General features: G+C 47.4%; 1 protein-coding gene across 1 annotated transcript in view; it reads left to right on the forward strand.

Annotated features, from left to right (window-relative positions):
* Positions 1–17,521, forward strand: part of MTR (5-methyltetrahydrofolate-homocysteine methyltransferase) — a 1,960,411-nt gene that overhangs the window by 1,266,938 nt on the left and 675,952 nt on the right. The gene's annotated exons all lie outside the window — the stretch shown is intronic.

A 17,521-nucleotide genomic window follows, 5' to 3' on the forward strand; every position in this document is an offset into this window, starting at 1 on the left:
AGCATCACATTGCTATTATTTCATTTTCATACCATTTTGTTGATTGGCTCTTATTTGACATTTATATTTTGTTCCTATTTTAAATGGCTACAATCAGTTTTGAGTCACTCTATTGACCATGTTCCCATCCAGTCAATGATTTGTTAAATGGCTGCACATCGTTTTTGGAAGTGCTACTTTCAGAGCACAAAAGAACAAATGATTTATCTCCGGTAATATTCTTATATCCTCCTGGCATCCGACTCGCCTTACCATTATTTGTATCCATTTATAGGTGCGCTGCTGCTGCGCTCAGCGTTATTGGCACCCATCACTCAGAATGTGACATCATGGATAGTATATGTTGAGCTGCCTGTACCTCATGACCTTAGTACTTTAGTTCCCCTTTCCACATGCTCTGCGCGCTGCTGTGTGAATGCACCACTGCTTCAAGAAATTGTTCAGCTGTCATGTCATCCCCCCAAAACCTCTGACTCGAAGTCTTGTAAATTGTGTGGGAAACCAAGGTCTGTGTCTACCCTCTCAAACACTGCTTTTGGTGTCTGGAAGCCAATCAGAACACAGAGCAATGCGTATACTGTCAGTCCATGCACCCTAGGCCCCTCCAAGAACGTGCTGTTAAGCTCTTCGCCACACTTTTTTGTAATTTCTCTTTATTGCATTTTAAAAATGAACATGACACAAAAAACAGCATTTTCATAGCATTGAACCGTAATTTCCTCCTTACAGGATCTAATATCCAAGGTTGTCGCTAGAGCTCCTAATACACATAACAGAGCTTTACTCATCTCAAGCAGGTCCCACCTTTCCAAACGCATACAGCCCCATGTCTATCAATGTCCTCCACTTCATGTTCCTGCGGCGTCAGTTTATCTGGCTATCAGATCATTTGAATATTGGCCGCAAGTGTCCTTGGGCCTGGCAATTGCTACTATCATGCCTCTGTAGTCCACTCAATCTCATGGCAATATGCTATATCTCGCATCCTACTCCCCTTTAGTGTCGGGGGCTTCTTGCCTCACACCATTGCAATGTGTCTCTTTGCTAGAACTAGCCGCAACCCTTTCAGCTGTCGCAAATGCCCAGGTATAGCCCTAGTGTAACCCAGTAGTGTGCTCTTCACCACACTTCATAAGGAATCACTGCATACATTATTTCAGTTACCTTCCCCTACTACTCACCAAGGCCCATCACCAGTGGCTTTAGCACTAATGGTGGAGCAAAAGTCTCCCTACATCCTTTGAGTCCTGCAGAGATACCTAGTTTGCCGTAAACTATAGTCTGATTCCTCACCTCTTGTGGAGACCTCCTCCCTCCCACGCTGCTCGGCTCCCACTTGTGGAATTGCTCCTCTTGTGATTCATAGAGGGACGCCACAGATTGCAGAACACAGCATCTGTAATCTGCAACTTTCAAAGATCCTGCCCTGTAACTAAGCTTCACACGAATAAAACAAGTAAATGTAGGTACCTGACAAAGGGTTTGCATACATCAATTAAAATCCAACACTTGTCTTTCGCTGTCTGAGCTGTGCCTCCATTGGACTGTAAACCTTTCACAACACTCAGTTTAAGCAACTAGTCATGTCCTGCAACTCTTCGTTGTCCAGCAACTCTTGCTTCAGTGATTCCTCTGTTGTCCTCCTTTCATGAGCACATTCTGACAGCCGCTACACCCCCAGCATTGTAGAGCAGAACACTGGAAACCTGTTACAGGCCTAGCAACTTCTTAGAAATCCCACTAGACCTATGCAGTGAGTTCCTTAGTTTACATGGTCGATCTAAGACAAATTCACTCGCTTCATGGTGGCAGGTAACAAAAAATTGACCTGTGCTTTCTGTAAAATGGTGCATGTATATAAAGTATACTTCATATTTGGTGCAATGCTGACACCCAAAGGCGAGCCATGCACAGTGAAACTTGTATTTGCCATTTATTGCAAACAAACTTTGTTTGCAACACATTTCAAATACAACGTTTCAAACATCCCAATACTCGGCAGCAAGGTCCGGTTCCATGCAATTGGTACTCGGTCTTCATCAAATCTCCTCAAACATGCCAGCGGACTAGTAGATTTTGCAAAGCATTTGTAAGACCCTTCAATCATTTCATATACAGTTCAACAGATCTGTAATAAGTCAGAAGAAGCTTGGGTACATTTGGGATGTGGCACAGGTATATGAAAATAAACAATTAATTTAAAAAGGACGCTTAAAGTGCATTGTTCCCATCAAGGTCCCTCAGGAAGATGGGAACCAAAAGACTGACAAAGAAAATAAAGCATTGTTCGTGTATGCAGGGATAAGAATGATTAGGAAATCAGTGTGATGAAAGGACATGATTGGACATTTTTTAAATTCTTTCTGATACCCAATGGCTCCCTCTTGGAAGATCAATAGCAAAGTGAAGCATTCTGTCAAGAACCTGGAAGGACATTTTTTCCAAAGTCACACCACACTCTGGTCATATAAAGCCGAGTAAATTAGATGAGCGAGTTACTTATCTTCAGTAAAGTTTGTATCTGTGGGTTGCCTGTTTATGCAGATGTATCATCTTATGAAAGTATGACTTTAGATGTAGAATGGACTTTTAAAACAATCAGCAGGGAGCATCCAACCAATTTGTTTCCGTCTCTGCAGTACCAGTAATGCCTATCAATAGGAAGGAGCAGACCATGCCTCACACCTCAGCTCTGACTTAATTTCCAAAATACAATGACGGTAGGGAGCAACAAACTAAACGCCTCAAAAAAACAAGAAAAAAATAGTGTTCCTCAGAATAAAAACATCCCAGCAGGGGAGAGGTAAGACAACAGTGGCTCTGTGGAAAGAATCAGTTTCCACCATCAAAGACAAGTTGCTCATTCTTCTCTCACTATGAAGATTGCTCTTCGTCTTTTTTCGAGTTAGGCCAATAATGGCCATCGGCTGAAAGATTCCCAAAGCAGTGAAAAATCGAACAGGTGGTTGGGGGCAGGGAGGGTGCTTAGGAAGCACAATTACAACATAACTTCACGCTGAAAAAAACCCATCCAATTCAAGCATAGAATACATAAAAAAGCTAAGGAAAAAGCTTGAACCTAAGAGCCTCGAAGCAACCTGAAAAGTGTGCAGGGATGGTGCACCCCTCAATAGAGCCGATGTTGTTGCTTGAGCTTTTCTGAAATGTACATCAAACCTTTCAAAGACTGTTCTTTTTAACGCAAGAATATGCCCAAAACACATCGCAATCTTCCAGTAGTTATCTACCTAAGATTTTAAGGGCCGGGGGGGGGGGGGCAGCGCGTTTTACACTTCTTCAGGCCAAAACGGTTTTGACAGGGTGGTACATAAAAGGGAAGGCTATCTCTCCTTGCAGAGGCATTTTATGCAGGTGACTTAATGCTAGCTTCATTGCGGATCGGGATAGGACTAGCTGCCACACTGGAAGCACAGAGCAGTTCCTCCTCTCCCCCACACACCAGCTCCTGTTTTTGACACTGTTTGCTAAAATTAACACCAGGTTCTTTCAATTAAAGTACATTTTAGTACATGCATTTTGAAGGGATTGTGTCCTCCGACGTATTCCACATCTTTGACAGTAATTACCACAGCTGTGCTGCTGCGGAAAACTTTTTCGGTGTCCTGCGTTGATGACGTTCATACGCTGTCCCTCGAGTGCCTCCGTCGATGGTCAATGTCACCGGATGTTATATCTAGGGGCGCACAATGCCTGTAGCCTCAGTTCCGTTTTTTCCACAAACTTGTTCGCTTCGGAATCTCGGCGCGCCTCGGTTCTTCTGACTTGAAAATTCAAGATGTCTTCTTCTTCTACTCCGAAGTCTGGCTTCAAAAAGTGTCGGGACTGCGGTTCCAAAATGTCCATTACGGACCCGCACAACGTTTGCCTCTGGTGCCTCTGTGAAAGCCATGCCACGACTGCCAGTTCCTAACTTAGCAGGCCTTGCGGGCGCGGAAGAAGTTGTTGTCAGTAGGTAGGGTTTCTAAAACCCGTAAATTGAAATCTACTGGTCTTTCGACCGACGATTCGAGGGTCGACTCTCCACGTCAGTGTAAGTCCAGGGGGTCTTGTTCTCGGAGTGGGTCCTGCCATTCCTCTGCCTCTTTGAGGCATTCACGGAAGTGCCGTCACCAGTCGCCTTCCCCGTCCTTGTCAGAGGACTCCACCAGACGGCGGGTAACTTGTCCTATGAAACACTCGTCGCCAGCTGAATGGGATGCATTCCGCCAGCAGATGGCGATTTCGGAACGAGCTAGAGCCACCACTCACGCGCCTTTGGGCTCGGGTAGTCAGTGCGATCATCGGGAGCCGTCGAGGTCCGGATCGGACAAGGGTGATTGCCATAGCCGTGCCAGGTCCAGGTCCCGGTCCTAAATGCCGTCTAGACCGTTGGAGCCTGTGAGGCCTTCTAAGAAGGCATCGACGCCATGTCCATCGAGGGACTCTCTTGAAGCTCCAGCTTCGAAGAAGTCGTCGACGCCATCGGCGCCGAGGCCGTCGAAGGACATGCTCGGGGCGCCGGTCTCGAAGCCGTTGTCGAAGTCATCGGCGCCTCGGTCGACGTCGACGCCGATTCCATCAGCGCCCTCGACGCCTTTTGTGGAGAATTTACCGCAGGTGCCACAGAGGGCTGTGGAAGTTCCAATAAAGGCTCTCAGCAAGTCTGAGAGGCCTGTTTTTGAGCCCTAATCTGTTCCTCCTCCCAGGGTGGATTTGTTCCAAACCTTGGAGTATATTTCAGAGGTGGAGGAAGGGTCTGATGAGGAGGGGGGTTGTGCCTCCTGAGGTTCCTGATGACCTGTTGTCTGGTCATAGCCAACTGGAAGACCTTTGTCAATCCTTACATGACGGCAGTGGTCTTGATACCTCTCCGGAGGTGGAGTTTGGCAGGCCCGAGCCTGGTACACATGCTGACTCATCGTATAGGTGCCTCATGTCGAGGGTGACTGAATATTTGGGGTGGTCTGCTCCATCTGCTGATTTTCTTCAGGATGATCTGACAGACATCCTGGATCAAGGTCCACCCACTGACCCGGTGTTTCCATTTCATATGGCGTTGCAAAGAAGGGTGTCAGTGGCTTGGACTGCTCCGGAGAGTCTCCCGGCAGTGAATAAGTCGCTTCCGAAAAAATACCGCCAAGCCAGTGGTGACCCCATGCTACTTGTCAACGCACCCTACTCTGGAGAGTTTGGTGGTGCCGGCAGCTACGGCCCCAGCAAAGCAGGCTGCGTACCCTACTTTCCCTCCGGATAGGGACGAAAAGCGCTTTGATGGTTGGGCGAAGAAGGTATTTTCTTCTGGGGGTATGGCCTTAAAGGCAGCCAACTCTGTATGTGCCCTGGCAAGATTCATTCACACTCTGTGGAATTGTGTATCGTTGGCGGCTGAGCATATTCCCGAAGGGGAGGAACATGATGGTTTTCTAGCCCTTGTGCAAGACGGCAAGGATGCCGTGTGTGAATCCGTTCAGTCGGTTCTGGACATGGCAGACTGTGTCAGCCGGGCCATGGCTGCGAGCACCATGATACTCAGGTTTGCGTGGTTGCGGAAGTCGGGGTTTGCTCCGGATGTGCAATCCCGGCTTCTCAACATGCCCTTTGATGGTGTCCATCTTTTTGGCAGCAAAGCTGACGAGAGGTTGCAGACCTCCAAAGCTGCAGCAAAGTCTTTGAGCGCTGCAGTACGACAACCTCTGACTTTTCGTCCTAGGGGACAGCAATGGAGCGGAGGTTCCTATCGGTACTACTCTTCCTTTGGTAGATCGAGAGGAGCTGCCAGTCAAACGGGCCACCGTAGGAGTACCAGAGATGGAAAGCAAGGTACTCGAGGTGCCAAAGCCGCTCAGGCAGTTGCCTCTTTGCCATCATGCACTGCCGCGTCCGCTCAGTCATGAGGCCATGTCCCATGGTTTGCCGGTTGGGGGCAGACTGGCACAGCATCTTGGAGAATGGCGTGCCATTACTTCAGATGTGTGGGTTTTGGAGATCATAACCCACGGCTACTGTCTCCCCTTTCGGCAGAGGCCTCACGACAATCCCCCGGGGAAGCTCTCTTTGAAAGGTCCAGATCCGCTCCTTGCGCAAGAAATCCTATCCCTGCTGGAGAAAGGCGCCATAGAACTGGTGCCTGTAGTGGAGAGGAACAAGGGATGGTATTCCCCTTATTTTTTTATCCCGAAAAAAGACGGGGGATTGAGACTGTTAGGGAGAATTCTCTGTTAAAGGTCAATTTCCCAAACCTAGTGAGTCCCCCAGCAGCTTTGCTGGATTTTTGTGGTTTATTTTTTTCTCCTGCTAAGAGTGAGACTCTTTTTCTCCCACTCATAGACTTGATTTGAGATATCCTTTGACTTTGGAATGTGTTTTATGGGCTATGGGGTCTTTTATCCCATAGGGCTTCATGTGTTTTTGGTATGTGTGTTACACCGCACCCTCCGTGCCATAACACCGGGGTGTCATAGTGACCCCCAAAAATAGACTCCGTACCCTAGGACTGACTGACTGTCTCCCAGGGCATGTAAAGTCACCATTGACTTTACTAATCCGAAATTGTGAACAGAACCAGTACAAACCATCATATTGTGGGAGTACTGGGAGGGGCAATTCGATTGCCCCTGAGTCTGTTGTTCGAGGGGGGCACTGTCCAGTCCCCCTGAGCGAGTTTTAGCTGGTGGCAGTGGATACTACTTTTTATATTCAACCACAAATATATTCCTATGGGATTTTCCCATTGTTCGAGGCTAATAATTTTTAACATAGCCTCAAACATACCGCTGGTTTATTTATTTAATATTAATTCACCGGTTGGTATTTTTTGCCAGAACTTGGTTCCAAAATGGCGTTTGTGTTCGCTTCTGTGACTCCAACCCAAGTCAAGCCCTTTGTTCCACTTTTTGGCGGGCTTCTCCACAGAAGCCTCCAAAAGTGGTGCCACTCTGCCTGGGTACCACAGGGGGTGTGGGAGGGGGTTTAGGCACCCTGGACTGAGTTGCCTCGGTAACTCAAGTTGCACTCTTGTGTGATTGGCCCAGTGGTGAGCCGCCGGCTCACCACTTTGCATGTCTGAGTGACAGCTAGGACTGATGAATGGGGGTTTTCTGCATAAAAGCAGGGCTTTGGGGACTGGGATTTCAGACGTCGCCACAGGACCAAAGAATCCAAAGAGGGAGAAGCTGAGCCGACCTGCAACGACGACACCACTGGTGGAGCCCTGCTGAACCGACTCACCACTTCTTCCAACGACAGAGGAGATCTTCATCCCGAAGAGTCTTCTTCCTTTGACTGGTGGGGATAACCAGTTTGCCCGCCTTTTCGCCTTCCCGGATCATCTCGTGGCCGCCCTGCTTGTGCCAAGCACCCCGGCAACCGGGATACCATGGTTTTCCACTACCGCGAATAAAAGGGTAGTACCTTTTAAACCAGAGAACTCCACGGCTGGTTTCTTCCCTGGCAGTGCAACAACCTTCAGCTTTCCTCCACGTCGAGACCATCTCTTCCTCTGGACTTGCACCCGCTGCCAGGAACAACTGCCCCCGCTGGAGGATTCTCTCCACTTTCAAGGTACTGTGTCCGCCTGGCCTCCCTCGCAACGGTCTGTGTGGGGGGTGTCTCTTAAATCCTCAATTTACCACTTGGGTTGGCCCTAGGCTGGCTAATTGAACTTTTCTGAGCTGAACTGATTCCTTTTTAAACTCTCTGCAAGACTTTTCAAACCTTTTAAACTGTGTGATCTTGGGCGCATTGGGCCTCTGTTCTCTCTAAGAGGGAGCCTGGCCTCTGAACATTTTGCTCACACGTAGACTTTGACTTTCCTACCTTGCGGAGTGCTTCTAAAGTATTGTGTTGTGTGCTGTTTCTAATTTCTGCCCCCCCCCCTTTTTCTTAACTTATTGGAGTGCCATCTTTAGTTAAGCGCTCACCTCTGTCTGGAAATAAGTGGTGTTAACTAAGACTTGTCTAATAAGGAATAAGGGGTATATATATATTAATAGTGACTGTGTTTTTGAACTTGCTTACAATAATAGTGCTAGAGTGTTTCTAAGTGTGTCTTTAAATAAATAATTATATACTTGATACCAAAGCTCTGGTCAGTGTTTGCTTGTGCTACTGTATTTTGGGACCTATCTTGTATACTCTATATACTGTCTAGCTCTTTTTGAGAGAAGTCTGGCTGCTCAGCCACAGCTACCAGGTAAATCTGGGTGGTACAGACTGCTACCAATTGGGTTTACTGCCAACACCTGTAGTCTTAAACCTTTTGCAGTGGTCCCTAAGGGAACTTCACAGGTTTCTGCCTAACAGAGACCCATCATGGACTTGCGTGGGCTGAACAAGCTCCTCAGGAAGGACAAGTTCAAGATGGTAACTCTTTCTCAAGTCTTCCAGGCCCTTCAACTACAAGATTGGTTGGTGTCTCTATACCTCAAGGATGCTTACTTTCATGTGCTGATTCATCCAAAGCACAGGATGTACCTGAGGTTTGCGGTTGGCGACTCGCATTTTCAGTTTCGGGTCCTGCCGTTCGGATTCACCTCCATCCCGAGGGTCTTCACCAAGCTGATGGTGGTGGTGGCAGCGTATCTCAGGAAAGGGGGGATTCACATCTACCCCTACCTGGACGATTGGTTAATCAGGGCACGTTCTCCCGAGTAAGCCCTGGATCATCTGTCTGTCACCTGCCGCTCCCTTCACAAGCTGGGCTTCTCCCTCAATTTAAAGAAGTCCCATGTGACAACTACCTAGCGGCTCCAGTACATCGAAGCAGTGCTCGACACATCCCTGGGGTTGTGTTTGCCCCGCCAGGTGAGGGCTCATCACATTCTGCAGATGGTGGACACATTTCAACGTGCCCAGAGTCTCCCGGCGTTCGAGTTCTTGAAGTTGCTCGGCCTCATGGCATCCTGCATTTTCCTGGTGCCAGAGGCCAGGCTGCGGATGAGATCTCTGCAGTGTGCTCTAAAGATGCTGTGGTCACAGTTCTCCGGCAGGATGTCGGATCCCGTTCAGATTCCGCCCTCGGTCACACAGGATCATCTGTGGTGGGCCGTCGAAGGCAATCTGATGAAGGGTGCTCTGTTTTGGCAACCGTGGTCGGAGATCACGATCGTGACGGACGCATCCCTCACGGGTTGGGGAGCTCATGCCGAGTTGACAGCCAGCGGTCGTTGGTCTCCGTCGGAGTCCAGACTCCACATCAATCTGTTAGAGCTGCGGGCTGTCAGGCTAGCCCTGAAGGCTTTTCTTCCGTCTGTGCGGGGGAAGAATGTCCTGAGGATGACGGACAATACAGTGGCCATGCACTACCTCAACAAAAAGGGGGGGGCAGGGTCACTCCCATTGTGCAGGGAGGCGATGCAGCACTGGTTCTGGGCCGTTCAGCAGGACATTTCGATCTCGGCAGTTCATCTGGCCGGAGACGTAAATGCGGCGGCGGATGCTCTGAGCAGGCAAAGCACGGTCTCTCACGAGAGGGAGCTGGCTCAGGAAGTTCTGTTGGAGATCTTCGCCCTTTGGGGAAACCCGCAAGTGTATCTCTTCCCCACCAGTGTCAACCGGAAGTGCGAAAGATTCTGCTCGCAGGAATTTCCTCCAAGAGGAGCCTTGGGGGACGCGTTCGTAGTGGAGTGGTCCTTCCCACTGCTGTTCGTGTTTCCACCAGTCCCTGTCATTCCGCAGGAGTTGCGGAGGTTACAGAGGTTCGGTTCCCGGATGATCCTCATTGCTCAGGCATGGGCCAGGAGAACGTGATACCCGGACCTTCTTGACATGTCCATCTGCCCTCCACGTCGTCTTCCCTACCGAGACAATCTGCTCTCACGGTAGGGGGGGTCAGGTTCTCCATTCAGAGGTCAAGTCCCTCAGCCTTCACGCTTGGTATCTGAAAGGTTGAGGTACAAGGATTGGGACCTCCCGGAGGACGTGATGGAGGTGTTGCGTTTGGCCAGAAGGCCCGCAATGAAAACTCTGTACCATTGTAGAAAGTTCTGCGACGGGTGCAGAGTACAGAATGCAGATTCTTTCCAATGTTCCATTCCTTTTGGTTTTGTCTTTTTTGCTTTCTTTAGCCCACAATAGCCTGCAAGTGGGTACCATTAAGGGTTACCTGGCTGTGCTGTCCATATTTAAGTGCTTGTCTAAGCAATGTTCTTATTTTAAAATCCCTTTGATATCAGTTTCTAAAAGGGCTAACTAATGTGTTTCCACCGTCGCCTTTCCAAGTGCCGGGATGGGATTTGAATTTGGTTTTAAAGTTTCTAATGGGAGCTCCGTTTGAGCCTTTACATTCTCGTCTGTTGCGACTTTTGTCCTTTAAATGTTTAGTTGCGTTACTTCCGCACGCTGAGTGAGTGAGTTGCAGGCACTTTCCGCCAAACCACCCTTCACTGTGTTGCATAAGGACAGGGTTGTCCTTGGGGTGCGGCCTTCTTTGCTTCCTAAGGTTGTGTTGGAATTCCATCTGAGCCAGAAGGTAATTCTTCCGGCATTCTATCCTCCTACACATCCTGGTAAGGAAGAGGAGAGGCTCCATAGGTTGGACCCTAGGAGAGCTTTGAGTTTCTATCTCTCACGGATTTCCTGGGTCAGAGTGGACGATCAGCTCTTTATTGGTTGTGCTGGAAGGCGTTTAGGTCAGGCTGTTTCCAAGCAGACCATAGCTAGATGGATCATTTTGACGATCTCTGAGTGTTACCGTTTGGCAGGAAAGGACCCTCTAGTAGGCTTATGGGCTCATTCTGCTAGGGGTATGGCTGCCTCCACTGCACTACAGGGGGGTGTTCTGATTCGCAATATTGGCAAAGCAGCCACATGGGCCTCTGTCCATACTTTTGTGAAACATTATTGCTTGGACTCTATCCATGGGCAGGATTTGGCCTTTGGTAAGGCAGTCCTCTATTCTGCAATTTGATTGGGCATCCTAAATTGATGCATTTGTAAATTATTTTCCCACCTCCATACATTGGTACTGCTTTGGGAGTCTGTCAAAGATGTGGAATACGTTGGAGGACACAATCCCTTTGAAGAACAAATTACTTATCTTACCTGGTAACGTTCTTTCGATGGGATGTTCCTCTGACGTATTCCACATCGTACCCTCCCTACCGGCTTTCTGTAGTCATACTGGTAGGAGATTGGTGCCACATGTTCGGGGGAAAAAACAAGAGGCCCTCGAGGGACAGCGTATAGACGTCATCAACGCAGGACGCCTACACCGAAAGTTTTCCAAAGCAGCACAGCTGTGGTAATTACTGTCAAAGATGTGGAATACGTCGGAGGAACATCCCATCGAAATAACGTTACCAGCTAAGATAAGTAACTTGTTCTTCTATTTGTCCTTCTCTGAACAGTTGCTAGAGTCCCTAAATGAGAAAAGGGCAAACTCGGGTAGTGGAAGGCACAAGAAAAGATGTTGCTTTTAGCCATGCAACAGTTTGAAAAGAATAACCTCTCCTGTGATGTATAGAAGTCCAAATCTGATGTTTTTATACAGTATGTAAAGTTTCTCCATTCAGTCCTTGAGCAGAAATCCAACCATGGGCCATATACAAATGGCAAGCTGAAGTGTATTGAGTATTGTTGGGTATCCAGTAATTTTATCGGAAACAAAACAGAGTGGTACATAACAGAGTGGACAATAACACCGAAAAGTTTAAATAAATATATAAAGGGTTAAAATGGGTCAGGTTGGGGTTTGGGTGGCTTTAAAAGAGTGTATGAAAGGGGGTCTTGGGTGGGGGAGGCCCCAAATTAAAAAAAAAAAAATTGGGTGTTTTTCTGTGTTTTGTCCACCATGACATTTACCACTTTGTAATTGTGGTCGATAAGATCACATATAACTGTATGTTGCAATGCAATGATAATTGGAGATTACTTTCAGGTGCTCTTCTTGAAATATCCAGTGTTTATCTTGTGGTGAACCAGGAGGAGGAGTCAGACTCAAAGACATCACTTCAAGGGTATTTATTTAACTCAAAAGAAAAACGCCTATCTGTCCCTATCGCCCTTCTTATCTACTAAACCAAGGGTGTATTTAGTCGAAATAAAATGAGTCCTCAGTCTAAAACCTAGCACCTACCTGGCCTTACCACTTTAAGGGAAAACAATATATACATATGTCTGTATGTCACTATGTTCCCTGCCATCCTGTTCACGTGCCTGGTCTCGGGCCATTTAAAGATAACCATCATATCACATCACTATGCTTACTTTCTCCTATTCACCATCATTCAACTAGAACACAGCTATACCCCTGATTAATTTGGCCTAGCTTTTCACATACGAATACTAACCCATGAATACCTCATCACCCTAATAAAACACAGCTAGCCGAGCACATTTCGGCCTAGTCTCTCACATATGCATCCTTCAGGCCTAACGCAGCCAGAGCCCAGTCTGGGTGTCCACCCACCAGTCTGAACACATCCAACTGGTATCTCCAGCACCAAACCTAACGCTAGGATGAAGCTACCACCCGGCAATTACATCAGCTGCACACATATCTGATGCACCCACGTACCCTATGACTCTATCTTTCTCTACTGACCAGAACTACAGTTCCCGAGGGCGTTCAACCTACCAGTGCTTTGAGGTCATACCAATGATATATAGCGCGCTATATAGATGCCAAGTAACATAATATAACAACATATAAATCAGAGTGCTTTGCCCTCTGCTCAGGCCTCTGTGACGAATCATGGGAATTTGTCACTTTTCCCCAAGGGAGAGGCCCACTCTGTAAGGCTAGGGAGGTGAACCCACTCTTCAACACCCTCCATAGGGGTTGAGGCAAGTGGAACCTCAATACCCACTCTCCCCCCTTTGTGGACAAGGACTTGCATTATTGTGAGTAACTCCCTAAAACACCTCCCAACAGTACCTCTTTAAATGCACCCAGTAAAGAAATGTATGAAGAAAATGTGTTATTGCCATCAGCAAACTGTGATTACTCCTTTAAAAGAAAAATCACTGTTTATTGAGATGTGGAGAGAGGACCTTTAGAGTAGGCGAGAAGACAAAACAAACAGGAAAAAAAGGAATATGAGACTGCGCCCGGAAAGTCCCACGGCTATGTAGTAAAGGAGAGGGGGGCAGACTGGAGAATGAGAGAGGAAGCCTGCGAGTTACGGAACAGCTCACTAGGTTACACAGAGACAGGGCTGGATACGCTTCGTCCTGTGGCAGAGAAGAAGCAAACTGCAAAAGGAGACCTGCTGCGTCGGGGAAACCAGAGAGAGGAGAGAAGCCAACGTGGACATGAGGTGTCCTTACTCGGAGTACAGAGGGGGTTGTCATGGCCACAACAGAGCTGTGGTGGACAAGAGGTCCCTTGAACAACACTGATACCACTCTGCTAGTGCCAACGCGTAACCTAGCACAGCCGGGATAACAAAGAAACCGTTTGTGCAGCAACACGTAGAAAAAGCAGCAGAAGAATCATGAGATGCCAACCTTGCAAACTGGACAGACGGTCTCACCCGAATAATATACACAGGGATGTTATCCATGAACACTGCAGTTAACGGGGAAAACGGGAGACCCAAGAGAGGGACAGAGAATCATTACTGGAATGCTCATACTCATCCCAGTCAAGATCCAGTATTGACATTTGAAGAAGTGAATGAGAATCATTTGTCAGGAGAAGGGAGTCATTCTTCTGTTTTTAGGTATTCATGTCCGTACTAAGTGTAAGCAACACTGTAACTAGCGCCACGATGTCTTCGGTCTGCTGTGCGCTCAACAAATGCAAATAAATAAATAAATAAATACAAGTGTTAGGGTTAGGACAGGTTAGTTTGGATGATGGGCAGATTCTGTTTGGACTTGCACTGACGACTGACGTCTAGTTTTCTTAGGTAGGGAAACCCCATATTATATGGAAAGATAGGCATTTATTCTTTTATTTTGTGATAGAGGGGCAGAAAAATCTCAGCCCTAAACAGACCAGGTAGGATGGGAAATCCCGGACCCAGAAACGGAAGAGTCAGAGTAAATTACAAAGGCCTGTTACATTTAGCAATTGTAAAACAGGGGCAGCAGTAAGCACATAAGTCTCAAAGCTATCTAATTGCATGATACAAAACAGCGGTTTAAAAGGGGAAAATACATCACTTCTGATGTCATCTGGGCTAATAAAACATACAGGAAGGTGGAATTGGGTTAGTCGTATCGTTATACGTATGTAATTTATGGGAGTCGTTATTCTGATTGGTTTTACTCTATCTGATTGCTCCACCTGGGACCACCTCTAAATTGATAATGGTAGCTGTGTGTCATCTTTACACCGTCGCCTTTATTCAGGCAACTCTTGCAAAACACCATTTGAGAGCAGTGATTAGTTGGCATTGCCTTAGCCAACCTTGATTACTTGGCAGGTCATCAGCACATGACCAACATTTTATGGTAGGGGGATTGACATCCAGGTGCCGCCTTTCCCAATTATAAGCCACCATCTCTGATTTCCTATGCCACGAGCCAGGGCTTCAGCTTTGAAATGGGTTCTATCTTATATCTTTAATTCTGAGAATTCAGAGGGAGTGAAGGTCTTGGTTTCTCTGTTTGAAGCTAATGAATGATCATAATAGTTTTTTTATAAAGCGCTTAATACCAGAGATTGGTTTCTACGCACGAGATCGGGATTCAAACCTGTGTTGGCCTGCGTTGTCTTGCTTCCAAGACAAATGTGTTGCACCTGAGCTATCCCCCTCACCAATAGACTTGTTAGAACTATTTCTCAGTATTAGTTTTAATTAAAAGCAGCTTGCCCTTGAAGTCGGTTTGCTTCTTTATTTAATCTAAGAGAAATATGTCTTATGCTTGGGAACTGTTTATCTCATGCGCGCCACAGTGCCAGACCAAGCCTCCCTTTTCTTCAATCACCTTGGAACACTGTGCAGCTACTGTTCGGTTTATTCATCTCTGTGCTTTTGAGCTAATTCAGCGACATTTCTTTTCCTGCAGCTTCAATGCACCTTCTATCTCTCCCATTCAATTAAGCATGGCAGCGCCGTCCATTTTTTCTAAGTTGTCTGTTTATTACTGTTGTGTTTCTGCAGGCATTATGTGTGTTCTTGTGCATCTTGCGTTACAGGGGATATATTCAAGTATGTTTTTAGTGTCTATTGTGTGCAATGTATAATCTTCATGTATAAATGCAGGTTGACCTAATGCTTCGCGATGATTGTATATCTGCTTTGTGTCTCGTGCATCTACATGTATCAGAAGTGGGATGACATCACTTGATTTCGTTTTTCTTTAGCTACAGCATGGTCATTTATGCCAAATCTTGTAAGCTCATCGCTTCCTCGATCATTCCGGGGTAAGGCTGATGGGATCGTCTTAGTGAATAACGCCTTTTGTGTCTGCATTATGGCGTTGGAGGGGAAGTTGTCTGGACTGATATGCTTCTCTCATTTCTACGATCTAGAGGCAGGGCCATGGATGACATATTCATCTGTCTTTCAACAGTTTAATAAAACTTTGTGAGATGGAAAACCAGAGTCCACGTCCTTATGACCCGCCACACTTCTTTATACCAGTTGTAAACTGATGTTTCCAGGATTTCTTCCTGAGTTGATGTGTCACACTGTTTTCACCGTTCATCAAAGAAATGTTTGTCATTCTTTCTCTGGGTTCCTCAAGAAACAATGTAAGTCTTTAAAGGAAGTAAAAGTCTCAAGTTCTTTAAATGGAGGGCTGCTTCCCTTAATCCGACTCCTCCAGTTGGGTTGCTCATTTTCTTGTTCAAATTGTATACAAAGGTATTTTTCCTCTTGGCTTGGTTGAATGTGAACCCTCCAGGTTCCCTTTCGCAAATTGCTTGCAACTTTCCATTTATCTTGACAGGGCTCTCTGGTCACCTCTGACCCTCTGACTTTCTTAGCTCTTTGGGATGTCTCTTGAGCCTTTGCCAATGCCCAATACTCTGATTTATAGGGGTCCTGTAACCCTCTCGGGTATACTGTCTCATTGGGTTGGATTGACCCATACATGGTTTTACTCCACTGGCTTTTTCTTTCCCCTTTCGCCTCACTCCTCCCGGGGCAAACCTGGCACCTTCACCGCCTTTGGGTGTGCTCCATCGGGGTAGCGTCTCTGGGAGGACGTTGCTGATCCTTGCTCTTCTCAGTGCCTCCATCAGGTAAGCGTTTGGTTTCCTTATTCTGCCCGCTTTGGTGCTTTCTTTTGTTCTCACACTCGAAACGGAGGATTGGTTCCTCCGTCGCTCCCTGGTCTCAGCGTTTGTGCGCGTGCCCCAGGCCCACCACGGCTACAGCGTGGTCACACCACCAGGTACTACAGGATTTCTCCCGTTATTGCCTCAGTGATATTGCACTTCTCGATGCTGGCCTCCTGGTGTCTCTCTTCTATGTCTTGGTCTTTGCATGCCAATGCTAGCTCTGCCCCCCAGGACGTTGTCATCAGAGAATCACCATTGTGTAGGATTTCCCTCTCTCCATTCATGATTGATCATTCCTTTCTTCTCATGTTGCGTTGTCAGCTGTTGTGTTTCGGGGAAGTTCAGCATTACCTTGTGCCGAAAGTACGGAAGCAATGTCAGTATGCACTTGTACGTTCTGTCCCCTTTCCTCCATACTGTATGGGTGTCCCTCTCTAGGGACGGGAAACGAACTTTTTCACCAGAAAAAAAATCATTCCCTCCTTTAAATTTAGATGCGCGCAGGGGTGCAGACCTGGGAGCATGCGCTCCCCTGACTCTGCCCACCGAAGCCACTCCTCATTCCTCTTTTTCACGTTGACGGGAACGGACCGCTTTCACTAGGGCTCCGGCCTTGTAATTCCACACGCTCTTCCCAGGAAAAGTTAATATTTTTCCTTTTTCTCTTCTAATTGGCAGGTACTGCTCTGTCCTCTGGTGCCACGCTCCTCCCCGGTGCATGTCGACAGCGGTGGGTTTCAGCAGGTATCCAGCCTGCGAGGGTCCCTTCCCTACGTCCGACCCTCACGCACTCTGCCTCCGGTGCCTTGGCCCAGACCACGGCTGGGACGGCTGTACCGCGTGCAACGCCCTGACCCCGCACACTCGGAAGAATTGGTTGGCCAGGTGGAGAGAGCTCTTCGAAAGGTCACCTCCAGGGCACCTCAAAGCATACGTGAAGAGGAAGACCAGGCCCAAGGCAGGTGCTCTGTTCTCCTCTGGACCCTGTAAGGGCGCGACTCCTTCTGTGAAGCGCTCAAGCGGGAAGTGTTAGGGAGAATTCTCATAAATGGCTGATTTCCCTTACCTAATGAGTCCCTCAGCAGCTTTGCTGGATTTCTAGGATTCTTTTTTTTCACCTGTTAAGAGTGTGAGCCTTTTTCCCACTCTTACATGTGTTTTGCTGTGTGTGTTCACTTTTTGTGTGATCTTGAGCACTGGAGCCTCACCTACTCCATGCCCTCATATTTTCATGTGTGTCACATAGCACCATCAGTGCAGTGACACAGGGATGTCTTTTAGACTTCCCACTAACTCCATTTTTCTGTGGCTGACTACAGTCCCCCCAGAAAAGGTAAAGTTGCCATT

The sequence above is a fragment of the Ambystoma mexicanum genome, chromosome 4q (assembly GCF_040938575.1).
Source record: "Ambystoma mexicanum isolate Mex_15411 chromosome 4q, UKY_AmexF1_1, whole genome shotgun sequence".
NCBI lineage: Eukaryota > Metazoa > Chordata > Amphibia > Caudata > Ambystomatidae > Ambystoma > Ambystoma mexicanum.